Source organism: Mustela erminea, chromosome 3 (assembly GCF_009829155.1).
Source record: "Mustela erminea isolate mMusErm1 chromosome 3, mMusErm1.Pri, whole genome shotgun sequence".
In the NCBI taxonomy this organism is placed as follows: Eukaryota; Metazoa; Chordata; class Mammalia; order Carnivora; family Mustelidae; genus Mustela; species Mustela erminea.
Window position 1 is genome coordinate 90,094,071 of NC_045616.1, and position 19,706 is coordinate 90,113,776.

At 45.8% G+C, this 19,706-nt stretch overlaps 1 long non-coding RNA gene across 3 annotated transcripts; it reads left to right on the forward strand.

Annotated features, from left to right (window-relative positions):
• The first annotated feature begins 7,059 nt into the window (after positions 1–7,059).
• On the forward strand, positions 7,060–19,487 carry LOC116585622. Of its 3 annotated transcripts, none has more exons than XR_004283729.1 (5): positions 7,060–7,173; positions 12,847–12,954; positions 16,397–16,500; positions 18,155–18,372; positions 19,301–19,487. It is a non-coding gene; the product is annotated as an uncharacterized LOC116585622 (long non-coding RNA). The 3 variants fall into 3 exon arrangements; XR_004283728.1 differs by having other exon boundaries at positions 18,158–18,372; XR_004283730.1 differs by lacking the exon at positions 16,397–16,500 and having other exon boundaries at positions 18,158–18,372.
• The last annotated feature ends 219 nt before the right edge of the window (positions 19,488–19,706 follow it).

The window sequence follows — 19,706 nt, forward strand, 5'->3', positions numbered from 1 at the left end:
AAAACCACTGTAAAAGCTAAACAAGAACAAATGATCTTTCAAATCAAAGTAGAGTTTTGTATAGGTAAAATGAGATGAATGTTTTACCAAGTGTCCATGTTACAGAAGGGAATGGTAGGTGCCAGGGATCTATTAGGGCTCTCATTGTCCATTACATGTTCCTGTCCAAGAGGGAACATTAACTGAACTCTCAGGAGAACAGTTATGTGTTCAGGGCGTACAGATAATTTAATCCCTTTCCATTTTGATATTATTTCCTGCACAAAATGAACCACAGATACATAGTCACTTCTACAGGTGGTTTTCAGTTTCCTCTGACATCTACCTGAAGTCCTGCAAGCTAGAATCTGTATCTTCAACAAAGAAAAACTCAGTCTTGAGGAAAGAACGGTACTGGATACCAATAACTATTAACATACAAAGACAAGACTTATGGGTACATGTTCCAAAGTATAAAGCTGACATTATCTAGACAACCATCAGACCGTATCAGGGAACTGGAGAGAACTTCCAGAATTCCTTTTAGTTCAGAAGCCCACAATTTTACGAAAGGAGCTGCTGGCCCGACTTCCAGGGAGAATAAATTTAGTTTCATAGGACTAAATTAACTGATGAGAGAAAAATAGACTTAAATTATAGTAATTTACTTTGGAATACTGTTCTTTTTTAAATATCCTATTCTGATATGTATAAGAGGAAATCTTTTTTCTTCCTGTTTAATCTATCTCACTAGTACACTGTGCTTTAGCAAACTGAAATAGAACACTTCTAATGATAATCTGATTCTTACTAACACCTCTGAACTCAGAAACTAATGCATTTATTGAGTTTCTTTACTTTGCACAGCAATATAGTTATTTGCGTAGGTTCAGTGAGGATTTGGTCTCCTTTTCACTAAGATATAATTTGACAAATCAGCTGTGCACCCAAGGCCATATCTGGAGTGTCATGTTGAAAATTAACCTCGCTTCCCTTTACAAACGTGTATTTAACCTGTGGCACCAGTGTTTACAAAGCCGTCCCAGGAAACCCAGCCTGAGATGTGTCCTGTGGCTCTCAGGCTTGCAGGCTCATAGAAGGGATGGGAGTCACTTCCTGGCATGCTGGTGATCTTAATAAAATATATATGATCTTGAAAAGAAATTCAGCAAAAATCTATTAGTACTAAATCTATTAGTGAGATCTAGTGGAGTTTCTTGGGCCTTGGTTTCTAGCCTTAAATTTAGACAAAAATAACCAAGCCTTTTAAAAAGCCCAGTCTGAGATTCTTTAATAAAATTTCCAGACAGAAGCTAATTCTCTGGCCTTAGTACAGCTTTCGTATCTTACTTCCCCTTTGTAAACAACCAAGCTAAAACGTAAGGAGACCAGCCTTCTTGGTGGTCAAGAATAGTCTCTGGATATTATTTCTGATCAAACCAGGAGGATGGTTCAGGCAAACCTTCTAAAACTTGGGAAAAAAGCAGAGGGGGCACCATGTTTCTTCAACGTTACACAGGAGAATGGTTTCCCAAGCTTGAGGATTACTTAATTCATTATCCAGGGAAACAGACCTGTATTGGGCTCTGCTTTTATGGCATTAGATGCAGTGAAGTCACATGGGTCATGTAGATTTGTCTAATATAAAAAAGATCACCCTACACGTTAGGCTTCCCTGCTCTATAGGATATTCCAGTTTTATGTCTAGCTCAGCAAATTTATTTCAGAATGCTATGTCTAATAGATGAGATCATCCCTGTTTTCCAAAATGCTCCTTGAACTACCTTTACCATTGTGCTGATTCCCTCATTATTTAATTAATAATCTTTGACAGATATTCATTCTATATTAGAGTCATGCTTTTAATTGTTTGAAAATTATGACTGGACACCCATGACCTCATAGGATGGAGAACGGGGTGGAAACAGCCTCTTTTTTCCCCCACCAGGTTCCAGGAAGGGTCATCGCCCTGGCTTCCGACTGAATGGCACTTCCCCATCCTCTTCCACTCCCTTCCTCCCTCCTCAGGAGCTGGGCAGCCACTGTGGTCAGTCTCTTCCAGAGCTTCTTGTTAACTGCCTCACAGGGTCCTAGGCCGGCATGATAATTTAGGTCTCACTCCAGCCAAGTAAACCAGGGCTTGCTCTAAGCTGTTCCAGACACAGCGAGGAAGGCAAAGGGAAGGAGACATTTTTGCCATTTTATCCACTCCTGAAAGGGCTGTATTTTATTTATTTCTTTATCCAATGACTAATTTATTTACCTACTGTTATCCAATGATTTATTTGGTATTCATTCACTCATTAAGACCCCAGAATCTGGCATTAGAAGCACAGTGGATGGTTTATTGATATAATTAAGTGAAGTCTTAAAAGCTGTCCTAACACTGACTATATGTCATGGAGTAATTGATAATGAAAATACTTTTTTTTTTTTTTGGTATGAAGGCAGGTATTTTCTAGCTAGCTGCTATAATAAGTAGCCAATTTCCGCAGGTGAATGCACATGTTTATTTCTTACTCTTGCAGAATCCAGTCCGTGATGGACACATTCATTCATACACTTAGGCTAGAGATTCTCTGCTGTCTTAAATGTGAGACTTCTTCCAAATTGCCCTGGACACTGGTATTCAATTGTTGGCTGCTGGAGAGGGATCTGGGTGAGAGTTTTCTACGGGTCTGGCTGGAAATAGGTATCTTCCACCCATATTCCATTGGACAGAATTCAGTGACAGAGTCACAGTGACCTGTAAGAGGGACTGGGATACAGCTCCCCCACACCCATGTTCCTAATAGAAGAAATGGTCTTGGTAAGTCACTACCAAGTCCCTGCCACAGCTCTTAGAACTCAGAATCCCAGAGTCCATTCACTCTTCACGGACACTCACTGTTGAGGTCCCTAGAAGGGGACTTGAGGTCATGTCTGTTGGAAACCTCATTTCACTAAGTTGACCTGCTGGCGCAGCAGCAATTGCTATGTTAGAATGTTCAAGGGTGAAAGTGACTTTATCTGCAGATCCTGAGGGCAGAGAGTCCCTTTCCATCTTCTTTTCCTTTATCTGGACAGATAGGAAGCTTTCAAGGTTATTCCCAGAACTTTCTGCAGTAGGCCCTGGGAAACGCTGACAGTTCTGGGCTGGGGATTGAGATGATCCCGTTAAGCTCCTTGCAGGTAACTCAAGGCTTCTCTCTTCCGCTTCAGGTGCCGTACCTGGCAGGTGATTCTGTACAGGGAAGCATCCAGAACTGCAGGGTTCCAGACAGTCTCTAATTTCCGCATCCAGTATTCTGAGCTTCAGAGAGGTGAAGCAGTTTTCCGGAAACACCACACTAGTTTGTGGTAGGTCGTAAACAAAGCCAAGTTGCTCTGTTTCCAGCCCACACTATTCCGCCAGGCAGCATTCCATAAAACAGTGAATGATTCGTCTCTCATTTTAATGCAAAAGATAACAAAATGTCAAGTCAGCAGCAATATGGGTAGACAGAGTATTTTCTGAACTGAATTTTCTGGTTAACTCTCTTTCAGGCAGATAGGCTTTTTACATCAACCTGTGGGGCTGAATATTCTCCTGACCCATACCAGCTGGCTTTCTGGCCTTAATAAGCAGCATTTCAAAAAGCAGGCACATGACCTTGCCTTAACACTGCTTGAAAGGACAATTATTATTCCCAAGTGGGGAAGGGAACGACAATTTCCAATAACCTGAAGCTCAATCATGGTGACCTGAATAAATTCTGAGAACCTGTTGTCAGGTACTTTCTCCCCTTAACAGTCTTTCAATTTCAGAATTCAAATCACAGTACAAACTGCTTACTGAATGTACCAGACGCAGTGTTCCTGCCACTAGCTAAGGGAACCTGGGAAGTGAGTACACTTTCACCTCTGCCACTTTGCCACCCACACTTCAGGAGGAGGCCCCAATAGGTCTGTCAGAACAGGGCAAAAATAACAGGGTTCACTTCGTGCCTTGTCTTTGAACTAGACTCATCAAACAAGCACCATGCTCACTTTGCTCACCGCACTTTTACTTCATGAGGACAATGTCAGGAAGTTTTAGGTCATATATCCACTTTATGACAGTATATACTGAGTAATGATAAAAGCTTTCTCTTATCGTTATCATGGCTTCTCCCTATTTATTGTACATTGTTCTGTTCTTTTTTTTTTTAAAGATTTTATTTATTTATTTGACAGACAGATCACAAGTAGGCAGAGAGGCAGGCAGAGAGAGAGGAAGAAGCAGGCTCCCCACTGAGCAGAGAGCCCAATGCGGGGCTCGATCTCAGGACCCTGAGATCATGACCTGAGCTTAAGGCAGAGGCTTTAACCCACTGAGCCACCCAGGTGCCCCTACATTGTTATGTTCTTAAAATCATATTATCTTATGGTTATAAAGACTTTAGGCATGCTTCCTTCTAGCCATGGAGAAACGGAGGCCTGGAGATGTGGCGCAAGGTTCCCAGGGTCACACATGGAACTTGTGGTAGTTCTCCTGACTCTATCTCCATGTCCATATCTGCATTTGGTAAAGATTTGCACAAAGTCATACATTTTCAAAGAAAGCCTTGGAATGTGTCCTCCCTCTTTCTGGATCCTTCGATAACAATCATTTGTGCAGCAAGAATTCCACGGCCATAGAATCAAGTACTGGGATGTTCTATTGGAATTTGCCCTTCCGAGGCGGGAAGGACGCCAAAAAAGAGACATTTGCTGCCTTAGTGGGGCCAGGCAGCTCTGCCGGGCTGTATTACCTCATTTTTCCGAGGTTCTACAGCAGAGACGAGGAAACGGCAACCTGGGGTTACAAACTTGTCCCAGATCACGAAACTTGCACGTGGAGAAGCCAGACCAGAACCTGGTTTGTCTGGCTATACCTAGGAGGATGACTCCTCTCTGTCTTTGAAGACACCATTTATAGGGCCTATTTATGAGCCCATTCCCATTATTCCCGGGGTTCAGGTTCTATACAGAGAGGGTTTCCTAAAGAGTGACTTTCTTCCACTCTGACCATCAGGCTCCCCTGAGATAGAACCCTCCCTGAGGGGCCCCAGATCCTCTTGCTGCCTAAAGAAACATACGGGTAGTTTTTTACACGCCCAAGTACACAGAGAAAATTCCCCCAAACCTAACAGCAGCTGTGTGTTCTCAAGAGAATCTGCTTTGCAGAGACCAACTAGTCACCTGGACATGTATTGAGCCTTCAAACCAGCACAAGCCATTGTTTCCTTCCCTCGCAGAAACATCTCACAAAATCAGTTTGCACACAAAGTACCCACCATCCGGTATTTAATTTTCAAGTCAGCCTCTTGTCATGTTGACTTCTAATTTGTCTTTTTTAAAGGCAAATCTGAAATGGATGTTTATTATTTTATCCTTGTTTTTATGACTACACTGTTATATATCCATGCATGACCTTGTTTTGTCCTTTAAAAATTCATAAATATAGTTTCATCTTTTGCAACTTTCTTTTTGCACTGGACATTATGTTTTCTAGGTCTACCTGTGTTGATATATTTAGCTCGGGTTCATGCATGTATCCCAGTGTATGAATATACCACAATTTATTGATCATCTCCCTTTTGAAAGTTATTTAAGTTATTCTGAATTTTTTTTGTAATTATAAACTGTAATGGTTAATTTTATATGTCAAGTTGACTTGGCCATGGGGTGCCCAGATATTGGTGCCCAGGTATTGGATCAAGCATTATTCTGAATGCTAATGTGGGTGTTTGGGGATGAAAGGAACATGTAAACCAGTAGAATGAAGGCAAATGGCCTCCCTAACGAGGTGGGCCTCATCTGATCAGTTGAAAGCCTGAGGAAAACAACTGGGCAGACTTATTCTCCCTTAAATAAGAGAGAATTCCCCTTCCCTGACTGCCTTTGAATGGGGACATCTGCTTTTTGCTGCCCTCAGACTCAGACTGAAATATCTCCTCTCCCTCAGTCTCAAACCCGTTCATCTTTGGGCTGGAACCACAGCACAGGGGTCTCCTAGGTCTCTGACCTGCCAGCCCACACTACCAGGTCTTGGGTCTTGGCAGCCTCCACAGTCCTGAGGGCAATTCCTTCTAATTAAACTCTCTCCATACATACATGCATCCTACTGGTTCTGTTTCTTTCTAGAGCCCTGACTAATACACAAAGCTGGGCCTTTTTATACATGGCTTCTGTGCACGGGGGTCCGAGTTCCTCCAGAGCGAAGACCTACGAAGACCTACGCAAGGCCCTTTGGAACCACCTATCTGCCTGATCTCAGGATCCCCTCCTTCATTCGCGCCATCTTCCCTGCGGGCAAGTCAGAATCTCTGCTTCCCTGTGTTGCTTCACCACTTCCTCTCCATTCTCCACACATGTTCGTGCTGGCCTCTTAACAGCAGCAGCGGTACCTACAATGTACAAGATGGCGCCCTTCCTCCCGCACCCTAAGTCTTCTCAGGTAATGGCTCCAGGCAAGCCAGCTGCTCCCTCCATCTCTGCAGTGTGCTCTTTCCCTCCCACTGGCAGTTGTGGCCTTACAGCAGTGCAGACAACTTCTGGGTGTGGGAGAATCCAACAAATGGTAACATAGCCCTGCTCTGGAGCAGCTCCGAGTTCAAGAGTAGTGGTGGGCGGGTAAACAAACTAAAAACAAACCCTCGGAACTAAGGCAGCGCCTGCAGAAGGAAAGCCAAGCTGGGTGTGGGGAGGGTGGCGCTGTGGAGGGAGCCTGGTCAGGCCAGCTGCCTGGAAGGGGAAGACCATCCGGGCAGCTAGATCTGGGGGAAGTGTGCGGACTGCTCCCCTGCACCACGGAGAAGAAGAAGAAGGAAAAGACGCTCTAGTGGAGAGAAGAGCTGGAACAGAGCATGGGGCTAGGAGAAGCTGAGCCAGATCAATTCAAAACAAGCAGGATGAGGCTAGGAAGGCCAGCGAGGACCAGGTGTTGGAGGCGTGCCACCCCTGAGGAAAGGCCTCACCCCCAGCCCTGAGCCATGGAGACACCCGCCACCTGGGTCATCGATCACTTATGACACAACTGAATTAGGTTGTGTGATGTGCCTACCCATGAGGGTGAGGTTTATAAACAACAAAGATGAAGCCAAGCTAGAAACCACCTGAGGTTTTTCCTATGTTTCCAGATTTTTCATAGCAATCACATTTCTGAGAGAACACAGCTACGAAGTTGGCATAGGTTGGCTGCCCTTATTTAAGGTGAGGAGGGGCTTGGTTGGATCCTGTGACCTGAAAGATAGAAGAGCTTCCATTCAACAGGAGGGGTCTAGGGCCTCACCTCTCCATTAGACACACTACTTTCATATTTTAGAAACACAATTAGTGGGTCCTGCTCATTTGATCGGTGTTGTCTAGCACTAGGAAGGAAAAGAAAATCCATTTTGAGAACCTGCTATTTTATTTGGTTTTCCTGGCACATTCTCCCAGGAAGGAGTTTCTCCTATTTTAATTACATCAAGTTGGGTTTCAGCACCGCTGCCAGGAACTGAGGGCTGGCCATTGGCAGCCTGACTTCACAAGGCGTTGTCACTACAATGAAATTCATTTACTGTAGGAGAGCTTATTTCTACCTGCTGTTAAAATCACCTCCATTCTACCACACCAAGTAACCCATGCATTTTGTGGGCTCATTGGCTTCTTTCCCGTACATTCCCGCCTCTGGTTGTTTCTCACAGTAGACAAACGGGAAGGGTAAACAGAAGGTGTCAGTGAGAGCCCGCAGAGCGACATTTCTCTTTGCATCTACGCTGCTATGTTCCTTCACTGCTGGCAGTGACCCTGGGACTTTGTCTGGATCGTCCTGCTGGACTTCTCCCCCGCTTCCGGCCCAGCTGTCAGTAGAAGGGCAAGGACTTTTCTTTTTCCTCTTTTCTCTCTGTACCCAGAGCTCCAAGTTTAAAAGACAATTTTCAATACACTACTCTTGCCACTGGATGCTGTTTGGAGAAATCTCACCTGGAAACTGAGTTTTGCCAGGAGTAGTTCAATAAAGCGTTCTTTATTGAACTTCTGCTGGGCATGCCATACTTATTATAGGGGAAAGTACAGTGGTTCTTGCGCTCTCCTTGGCTGTAGACGTCCAAACGAGGGTTAAGTGAAATGTATTGAAAAGTGTGAATTTACACAAAGCTGAAAGAACGCAATAGGTCTTCAGGGCATTGAATAATTAAATCAACAATAACCACCCATGTTGGCCCGCCTACCATGTGCAGGGCACAGTGTACTCTGAGAAGCTGGCTCCAAGTCTGAGCTCTGTGGGGTAAGGAGCATGTTTTCCTTATTGATTGCTGCACTTCTAGGATTTAGCTCTGCTTTTGGCCCAGAGAGGTGCTCGGGAAGCTTATGGAGAACAGGAGAAAGAAAAGAGGGCGCACATGACCCCATCTGATTAATTTTATCCTCAAAGCTACTCTTATGCACACTTATGGTCTTCAAATTCAGTTTTACAATAGAGGCATTCTCTTTTCATCACCTCACTTCATCTTTCCAACAAAGTAGTGGGTTCAGTGATCAGGGTCTTGTGTCTAAAGCCCACATGCTGGTAGTAGGATGTGATTCTGTTGCCAAAGACCATGTTCCTCCCGGTATACCAGCTGTCCTGAGTATAAGAGGCCCCTGCAAGGGCACTGTAGAGGAGAGTGGAGCTGGGTGTCACCCGGGGCCTCACCCCCACGGTGCTCCTTGCAGCTGACAATGGCCCGGGGCTAGGAACTGATATTTCAGGGAGGGGAAATGCTTGTGCAACCTGAAGGGAGAGTCACTCCTTAACAAATACTCTAGCTAGTTCCAGCATCAGAGATGGAGGATTCCTTTTAGCTGTCCAATGGTTCCCAGATTAGGCTGCAAGCACCCACTGATGAGAGAATCCCTTCACTGATGTTCAAGGTCTAGTACAGGCATTGCAAACTGGGGCCATTAAAATGAAGAGAATGGATCAGATGGCCTCAGGGGGATGGGAGACTGGCCACCTCTCTTTCCTGTCCAATCACTTATCACTTAATACAGGAGAATTATATGGAAGTTCTTCTCTAGTAGCAAAGAGATGTCATGAAGAGAGAAAAAAAGCATAACATAAACATGCTTATCTGGCATTCCTTTGTCATGAGGTATCTTGCCTTTTTGCTGGCTATTTTGACCCTTGAAAATCTCATTTTATGGGTTTTTTTCCCCCTCAACTTCAAAATGAGGTAAAAAAAAAAAAAAGCCAACCCTACCGGGCTTTAGAGAGGGGGAGACTGGTGGGAGCATGCTAGAGTGTTTGGGAAGCCTCAGACTGTCTGCTCCACGGGGGAAAATCAGGCTGGCGCAGAGAGGTGCTCAGGAGATACTGGTAGAAGACAGGAGGAAGGCAAGAGGCGGCACATGGCACCTTCTTTTTCTCTCCGAAGCTACCTGAACACTGGTCATGCCTGTGGTTTTCAAATTTAGTCTGACGATGCCTCAGAATGAACGACTCCTTCCAAATTCATGACAGACCATTTAAAATCTCCGTGAAGTAAACAGCCCTTGCTACTGCATATCCTTTCAACCTAAAGAAGGGCAGTGAAGCTCAGTGCGACCCTGTCCTACCACGAATGTGCTATTCCCTCCTCTCAGATGCAGGACCCTCCCCGGTTGCCTACACAATGCTGAATGGGGCCAACACCTCAGCCTCCAGCAGACACTAGTTTTGGATGTCTGTGACTTTAAGAGCAGAGGAAATTATCAGAAGAGGGAGATAGAAGATGGCTTTGGCCTCTAGCCTTCCATCCCCTAGAAGTGATTGTTCTCCTAGCTGGCAAAGGATCTGTCCTGAAAGCTGGCCCTGACTTCCCAACAAGCACTGTTTGCCCTTGAATCTGACCCCAAATTCCAATTTTCTCACAGTGCTCAGATTAGATGTCTCTTTTGGAGCTGACCTAGCCTCAGCCTCCAGACCCCTCCACCCTCCCTGCCCCAGACTGGCGTCATTTCACACTCCCACGCCTGACATTAGGTCCCACCCTGCCTCGCCTGCACCTGCCCTCCATTCCCTGGCTCTGGGCCTCTCCTGCTTAGGTGCCGGCAGCAGCTGTGACTGTCTCTAGCTGAACTGCTAAGGGAAAGAAGCTCCTTCCCACATGGCTAGCTCTGAGCTGCTTCTTCATCACCCCCAGACTCCTGGAATGGGACACTGAACAGCCTGTACCCTCCAAGCCATGCTCTTGGATTCCCCCACAAAGGAGAACAAACCAGTCTTCCCTGCTGGGGCACAAAGCCCCATGATCCTGTCTACAAGCGGACCTAGACTTCTCTGTTCAGAAGGCAACCAAATATGCACTTACTAAACAATTCAGAATATGTCCTCTTATAAGGGTTGACTGATTTTGCCAAACCTCCAAATTTTTACTTTAAAAAACTGTTCTAGTTCCTTTTTTAAAATTTTCTCACCATCCTACTTCCCCTCCCCCCAGCCATCTACCACCTCTCTGCTGGGGAGGCTGAAGTGCATGGGACTCTTTACCAGAATGTGAATTCTCCAATAAGTCACAGATTATGGGTACACAAGGGTCACTGTCCCCTAAGTAGAACCGCTTCTCTGAGCCCTCTCTTTCTCACAGCTCTCTATGTGTTTCACTTTCCAAAGCAGAAATAGGAGCACATGCGTATTTCTTAAAATCACTATGGTCTCAGGGTACAGGATGGATCAGAAGTAGGCAAGACTGGAGAAACCGAGGCTTGTAAAGAGTTAATGTAAGGGTCCTGATAAGGAGGGCACCTGGGTGGCTCAGTGGGTTAAGCCTCTGACTTCGGCACAGGTCATGATCTCAGGGTTCTGGGATCAAGCCCTGCATTGGGCTCTTGCTCAGCAGGGAGCCTGCTTCCCTCTCTCTCTCTGCCTGCCTCTGTGCCTACTTGTGATCTCTGTCTGTCAAATAAATAAATAAAATCTTAAAAAAGAAAAAAGAAGTCCTGGTAAGGGACATTCAGGACACCCATTGTCCCAGAACATTTGCAACTACTTAGAGGAGCCTAAGTAATTTTAGACAAAAGATGACACACAGCAGTCTGCCAATTCCCTATCGTCTACTTCCCTAGCGCCCAAATCTTGAATCTTCTTATTATGTAAGAAAGATGTCTATCAGCTGCAGGGTGGATAGAAGCAAAGAGAGACCCTGCCTGTCCACCGGCACTTCTTTATAGTCTTAAGGCTTGTCACCTACTGGAAAGGAAGTCCCTGAAAGCTGACCCATCAGATTAATAGCCCCCTCTGAGGGCAATCAATGGAGTCAGAGGGAAATCCTGATTTGAATTCCATCTTCTAAAGGAAGCAGAAATGAGTCCATTTCTCAGAGCCCAGTCACTGGCATCTTCCTCTGACTTCCTTCCAAAGGGCAATAAATGGAGATTCAGGCCTAACCTGGGAACCCAAGGGGAGATGTGGTCAAGCAAAAGCCAAATTTTCTAAAGAAGGCAAAGAGGTTTGAGGCTCCATGGAAAGGAATATTATTTAACAAGTGCCTCAGAGACGTCATGAGATAGTGGGACATAAAGTGTCCCTGCAACAGTGGCTGAGAGCATTTTCAGTTATAAATTAAGAGACTCCAGAGTCAGAGGTAGGAGTGTGTCCAGCACATAAGCCTCTGCGGGTTATTAATAGTGAGAGAGGAGGTTTAAATTATTCTCTGTGTAACCTTTTGGAGATTTGGTTTTTATGAAAACCATTAGCAAATATGAGCTGATCGGGGGGAGAATAAACAAAAGATAACCCAAGCAGAAGGACATAACTCAAATCAGGGGGAGGGATAACACAAATGGAAGACCAAGAGAATGCAATGCTCACTCTTCCCTTGGTTGGTAGGAGTTAAGAGAAGAGAAAGGAAGGAGAGGGGATACTTGGCAGAGCTCCAGTAACCCAAGTCCAAGTATAGGACATCTTCCTTCATAGCATGAAACTCATGGGTACCCAGTCCAGCTTAGAAGAGCAGGAAAATCCCAGGAGAAGCAGTGAGACAAGGAGAGTACAATGCAAGTTTCACTCATCCTCTAGGCCAAAGATGGAAGACAGGCTTAATTTATGGACTAATTTTATGAATTAGGAGTTGCTTCTTTACATTCTATACTCAACATTCTGTACACAAGTTTAGATCTGAGATCAACAGTAGAGTACTGCAATGGACTAGTGACGTCTGCCCGTGGCCCAGGATTGGAGAGTGTGTTCTACTAGTGTGGACGACAAGAGTGCTGTCTATTGCCCGGTCCAGTGTACTGGCTTTTTCTGTATTGTAGTTTAGGGTCAAAGGCCAGGCTAACACTAAGATGAATTGTTTATCTTTGTCCTGTACATTATTTCTCATGGAGATTTATATGAGAGTGATGTATTATCAGCAGGTGGTGTTCCTGGATCCCTTGGCACCCAAAAAATCTAATAAAATCTACTCTTGATCCCCCAAATTTTATATGCAGATATTTTTGGAATCTGGGACTTAAAATTTTCCCTTGTAGGGCCAAGTAAAGCTTCCAGAAGTCTTGTTGATTACTTGGGGAGCAGGCTGGAGACCAGACCTCTGGGTAGACATCAGTGAGCAAGGATTGTTCCTGGGCTCTTGCCCTCCCTCCCATCTATGAGACGTGATGATGCTCCAATTCCTCATCCTACGGTCCAGAACACCATCGATCCTGGACGCCATGGGGCCAGCTCAGGAGGGCCTAGGGAAATGTAAGGACTTGAGATGAGATGACTTGATTCACCTTCGCTTAACCCACAAGTGTCATGTGGGGGATGTCGACATTATCTGTCTGGATCCAGTGATTGCTTTTTCCCTCTGACGGCCAGAGACAGATGTTCAGGCATCTACGTGAAAAGCTTCTTGGCATAAAAGTAGATTTATTGATTCTTATTTATGGTTACAGGGATTCCCCCTTCAGAAACAAAATAAGGAATCTACATGACAGACCCCATCGCTTAACTGCAAAGACTGACCTTTCTCAGAATGACAACTCTTGTAGTACTGGTGAAGTGTGAGTACAAATAGAACACCACCCACTGCCTTTGGGTCAGAGCTCATTTCATACTGTTCAAAAGAACATACAAATCAAAACCTTCCTCAAGTGCTAAGTACCAAGCCAATAAGACTGGTTTTGTTGTAATGTTTGCACTTTGTCATCAGGAAAATAAAACAGAACAACACAAAACAATGACCATTTTCTTTTTCAAGTCAGCAATACAAAGGTGAAAGGATGGCTTAACTCTGGCCTGTGCACTGTCTCCTTTCCCAGGTAACAAATGCATCTTGAGGGCATTATATAATGCATTTGTGTATTCCCCCACATCCCGTGCACAGTAGGTACGTTTGATTGAGTACTTAATTTGAAAAGATCAGTTGCAACATTGAAGAGTGGAGAAGCCCGTGCACTCCCATGTTTCCTGCTGTACTCCCAGCTCCTACCAGAAAACCTCATTAAGAGCCCTTCTTTTAAAAAAAAAAAAAAAAAAAAAAAAAAAAAAAAAAAAAAAGAGCCCTTCTTTCCAGCAATGTGGGCAGGATGGTCACGGGCCAGTTTTACCTGTCTGAGCCTCATCTTTCTCATAAGTAAAATGGGATAAGCACGTGTAAACCGCTTCATGTCATTGTTCAACGTTGCTTCCTCTTCTAGTAGTCTTGACTCTTATTTCAAAACCTTCTTCAGGGTCTGTTTTTCTTTGAATCATTCCTTGATATCCTCTTTTTCCCTGGGAAAAAATGGCATCTCCTTCCTTTGGGCTCTGCTAAATTCCATAATCACTTTCATTAAAACACCTAGAGCCCTTTGTGACATTTATCTGCTTAAAAGTCTATCTGCTTCTGTTACACAATGGTTTTCCACAGGTAGGAACTCTGTCTCATTCATTCCTGAGCAGCAGATACTGGATGTATAATTTCTGAATGCATATAGGAACAGGTAAGAGAGGACTACAACCAACCAAGCAATATGACCCATTCTGGGTTTTAGGAAAATTCCCCTGGCATGGTTGAAGCACACAGGCTAGAGTTCAGAGAGGGTTAGATTGAAAGCATCAAGGTTCCTTGGGACTCAGACATTGTCTCTGGAATGCTTCTGTTAACCTGCAGAAGTAACCCTGCGTCATGTAAGCCATTACTGTCTCCCTGATCTGAACACTGAGTCTGCGGAGCCAAAGACAGAGATCACATGTCACGAACAGACACAGAACGGCGTAGGAAACACTGAACTGTGAAGCCCCTTGGGAAGGGATCAGCCTTGGCGGGGGGGGGGGGGGGGGGGGGGGGGGGGGGGGCATGGCCTGCGGTTGTAGCCAGGGGTGGCACAGGGTGATCAAGTTGGCACCTGAGCTCCTTCGTCCACTGTACAGCTCTCTGCCAGGGCTGGTGAGCTCCAATAGATAGATCTGTACACCCATTGTTACAGACTGAATGGTGTGCACCAAAATTTCTATGTTGAAGCTCTAACCTGCCAGTGTGATTGCACTTGGACGCAGAGCCAAGGACAGAATCCGGGTTACGTAATGTCACAGGGTGGGGTCCCAGTAAGATAGGATTAGCGTTCTTATAAGAAGAGGAAGAGACACTTGAGCTCCCTTGCTCCTTTACCGTGTGCCCTTTGGTCCTTCCCCGCTTCTCTCTTTCTCTTTCTCTCTCAGTGCCTCCCTCCCTCTCCTGCCTTGTGAGCACACAGTGTGAAGGTGGCGGTATCTAACCCAAGAAGAGGGCTCTCATAAGAACTCGAATTTGCTAGCACCTCTATCTTGGACTTCCATCCTCCAGCACCATGAGACAGGAACTTCTGGTGTGTAAGCTCCCGGGTCTATGGCAGTTTGTTACAGGAGCCTGAGAGGACCCATACACCCATGAAAATAGTCAAGATACAGAACAACGCCAGCACTCATTTTTTTTTAACTCCTTTTTATAATAGACTGAAAACCTCCAACCTTGAAATTCGCAAACAGACGTCTGCTATAGGAAAATACACAATCCTTCCCCAAATGCCTCTTGACATGTTTTGTCGCCTATGATGTCATCATGCCAAGTTTTAATGAAGAAAGGAAGCCATTATGCAATTAAGGCAAAGAATTCATGGTAATTCAGCCCCAAGTATCCAATTAAGTTTGGCACAGTCGCCAGCTCTCAACTGGTTCTGGTAACCTGCATAAAATCTCCTGCGGAAGCTTCACAGTTACTCCCCAGAGGCAGCAGTTTCTCTGAGCAGAGAGGATTTCAGAATGTTTTGGAAAAGAGATATCCTCTCTGGTGTCTTCCTCATTTCCCAGGAGCCAAATTCCCTTTTCCTCCTTCTAGGAATGGTTTCCTATTCCTTGTCACTCCTCTCCCAACCCCCATTCCAGGAAGGATCAATGCAGCCTCCAAACCCTGTCAGCTCCCTGAGGGGACCAGTCTCCTGTGGCTCCCTGCTGGGCACCTGGGCCCAAAACACTGTCCAGCAAGAGCTGCTGTGCAGAAGGGGTTTGTGGAATGAGTCCCTGATCAAATGAGGTGAAAAGATTTGACCAAAGGCCCGGCAGCCATTTGGAGTCACAAATGTTGTAATTTGTGAAGCCAGCCTAGAATGTTGTCTAGTGAAGCCTTCTGATTTTTTTTTTTATTTTTTTGAGATCTCTGGGTAGGGTTGGGGGGCAGGGCCAGCAGAACAGAGAAATTATTCTCACTGCCTAGAGAACTGGCCTGTTTTGTCACAGCGTGAAAAGCCCCTCTCTGCCCGGTCTAATCCGCATCTGCTCCCCGTCTCCCCACTGCGCTCTATGTAACTAATCATCCCAATCTCCCCAGACAGCTTCATAGAACTCAACTACATTGTGTGTGTTCTGTTGCTGCTTTTGCCCATGTTGTTGTCCTTTGGAGAACCAAACTAAAATGGAGTCACATGTGTTAGGAACAAACCAGAGTCGGCCCATGCAAGCGCATTAAAGAAAACAAAACCACCTTACCTAAGTGGCAGAATGTTACAGCTCTCCTCTGGGATCAGCAGAGGATGCCGGCCAATCCCCAGACACCAAGTCTGCTCATGCTGCCCCTGCGCTTGCTCGTTCCTGACTCGGCTCGCCGATCCAAACATCAAAGATGACGACTAGGTAACCAACCAGCTGAAATAGTCAAACACTCCCGCACTTACCCCATAAAATCCTGTGGTCTGTGAGCAGCACAGAACTGCTTCTTCCCTCAGCCTTGAGTTTCCCAACATGCAGGTGGAAACCCTCAAAATAAACTCCTTCTGCTTCACTTTACTCGGTGTGCAGTCAGGTTTGGGCACCTTTCACACAGGCACTTCCCACTTCGTCTGCTGTGGCCTCCTACTTGGTCTTCACGTCCAAGCTCAGTCTCCTTCCCTTTGGAGCCTTCTCGACCCCAGCCACGTACAGACTGCATGTCTGCCACAGACTCGTGTGCATGCTTTCCACCACCTGCCTCTTGTTTGTCTTGCCTGCTAGATGCTGAGCCCTCAAGGGATGCTGTTGAGCCTTAATCATCTTGTAAACCGACTGCCTAATCCAGGGCTTTGTACATCAAGTCTCTCAACAAACACTTGTAGAAGGTAGGGGTCCGGGGAGCCCTTCTCACTTTTCCCCTTCACCCCCGAGTACAGGCCGCTGCTGCAGGGTGGGGGAAGCACAGCCTTAGGTCCAAACAGCCTCCAGTTTAAATTCCGGTTCTCTGCCTTTGGGATTCATCACATATTGTTGGGTAACCAATTAACAACAACGAAGCCCTTACAGCACACCTGCTGGCCAGCTCCCGGCACCTGCAGGCGGGAAGCCCAGGAACATCTGAGTAGGGTTCCGCACTCAGAGTTTCCCAAGACTGCATCACAGGTACTGGCCAGGTTGAGTTCCTTTCTGGGGCTTTCAAACACATGTGACTGCAGGCAGAACTGAGTTCCTTAAGGTTGTAAGATGGTGGTCCCCTTCTGTGGCTGGCTTGTGGCTGGGAATGCTTCCATGTGGCCTTCTCCAACTTCAAAGCCAGCAAGGGAGGGTCTCCCTCATGTCCAGTTGACCTCATTCCTCTGACATCCTTACTACTTCTGTCTCTGCCTTCTCTGTCTAGATTTAAGGAGTCATATGATTAGCCGGGTCACCTGGATAGTTTCCCTTTCGATTAACTCAGAGTCAAATGATCATGACCTTCATACCATCCGCACGATCCTTTCTCCATGTAACAAAACCTAATTATGAGAGCACTGTTTCATCACCTCACTGGTTCTGCCCACACTCAAAGCAAAGGACTTATGTAAGAACAAGGATCATGGGCAGTCACCTTGGAGTTCTGCCCACCTGCCTTCTCGGGCTACATTATCCCTTTGCAAGGTCAGTTTTCTCGGAAGAAAAACAGGGAAAAATAAACCTACCTCCCAGACTCTTGGTGAAGATGAAAGAAAAAATGTGAAAGAGTCACTCAGTGGCCACAGGTCTCTTCCTATTATTTCTGGCCAGCTGCCTCATCACTGTATCTAGGGATCAGACACTAGCTGGACTGGATGCCCAGCAAACGACTCTGACATCCTTAGTAATGAATGCAGATCTAAAAAAAAAATAAAACAAAAAACCGATAATGTCCAGCGATCTGATTTTTGGAAGGCAGTAATAGCTGAGATCACCCAGGATTAGCCCAGGACCCAAGGTATGCTAATTTCATAAATACTGAAGTCTGAGCTCTTCAATTACATTACTTAGACCATTGTTTATCTTGATTAAACAAAAAACACTTGTTTATGGCACTCGAGTTTTAATAAATTAGATGCTCTAAAAAAGAAAACCCATGGCACTGGGTTTTAATATACTAGAAGCTCTGAGTGCAGAAACAAGGATGCTACTGGCTTTCAGGATCCAGCCAACATGGGATCAGGCCAAGTCAGTCCTCTATTGCTCTCCTTCTCAGTCACTCCTTGCTGCTGGCATTGTCGTATGGTGCTGACTCCCAGCCCTACAGCCTGGGGACCATGATAGTGCTGTCCCACCTAGGCAACTCCTTCTCCAGACATTGTCTGATTCTTCCCCACAAAACTTAACAGTCCTGTGTTCTATCCCTTTGATAGCCATCTGGGCACCTGCCTAATTAGGTACAGGAACAACAGAGACATCAGTCAGTGAGAATGGCTAAATATGATAGCTCTTTCCCGGTTATATCTATGCTTTATGGGGGTCTTCAAGCATTACTCAACGGAAGTAGATTTCCTTCTCTATCCAAAGCAGAGTTCCACGCTTCCCTGAACACACCAGGTCATTGCTCTCTGCTAGAGCCGAGACTATTGCTGCCATAGGTCCGTCAGGGGTCCGGGACATGCCACTCCTCCACAAGGACAAGTTCCATGACTCCAGCCCTCACCTGAGATGTGACCTTAGCATATGCATTTTCCAAAGGGCCGCTGTTCTTCATTCACCCCTTGGAGACAAGATGGCATCTCCAGGTCAGAGGACTACAAATAATTCCCAGTTAAAAGCAGTTTTTAAGTAGGACTTGGTACAAAACCATTCTGTACCAGTGGGTTTTTAGGTGCAAGAATAATTGGGCATTATCCTCTAAAACTCGTATATTACAAACATCTGTTATATTTAGATAACAAAGAGAATTAAAATACAGATATTCTTCCCTTTTGGGGCGGCCTTTAATAATGAGTTTAGAGACACAAAAATTCAATTAGCCCCCATCAAAGGTGTGTACGTTCCATCCCAGCAGTGGTCAGCGACCTGCACCTCAGGGGCTGAGCAGACCAGCGGCAGGTTCTGCCAGCTGGAAGCCCTAGGGCACCTGTAACACTGAAGGGGAATCAAGGGCTCTAGCTGGATGGCTAGAGAGGGCTAAGGCTTAGTCATTTGAGCTGTGTAGTTTCACTGTCTGCTTTGGGGACTTTGCGTGCAGTCTAGAAGCAGTGAGTGCAACTCACCTAGAACTCTGCAGGCTCTACCAGAGAGCTTTCTGGATGCCATACCTTCCCCACAGCCCAGCCCTAGCTCCGGCCACCATTTCTCACTTAAATTCTGCCTGCCATTCATGCTTTCCTCTGTGGCTGCAAACACATCCAGGGTATACCTTAATTGTGCCCCCTCCCTGCCTCTCTCAGGCTAAAGTTGATTGCTAGGTTTGGCTAATGCCATTTAGAACCTATAGCCTTTCCATTTTGTCTATTTCTGGTCTTGCCGTGATTGTCACTCTCACACTCAAGCACACCCTCATGTACTCTCTGGATCCCACATACAGAACGGCCTGCAGTCCCTCAGGTGCACCATGTGCTTTCTTACCCACAGCCCTTTGCACAAACTGTTCTCTCTGCCAAGACAGAAGGCTCTCCTTCTCCTCCTCAGGCTTCACCTGGTTATTTCCTCCTTGGTTCTCAGGATTTGATTTAGAGGCCACCTGCTTGAGGAAGCCCCTCTACTCTGCAACTCTGCGACTGCTGCCCACCCCTGGTTCCCTCAGCCATCACATCTTTACCACACTGGGGGAGAAACAGCTTGGGGACTGGCCTGTCACTGCCACCAGGAGGTGAAGCTGTGAATCTCTAGTAACATACCTGCCACTGGCTTAATATTCAGAAAATTCTGTGGAAGCTGGGGGAGGGAGGGAGGGAAGGAGCGAGGGAGAAAGGGAGGAAAGAAGAAAGGAGAAAGGAAAGGACATTGGAATGATGTGGCCTTTGAGGCAAAGAAGTTGAGTGGGGAATATGGAGGAGTGATAGGCTATCCCGAGCTCCTGGAACATCCTGAAGAAGGAGCAGTCACAGACAGCCTGAATCAACATTTC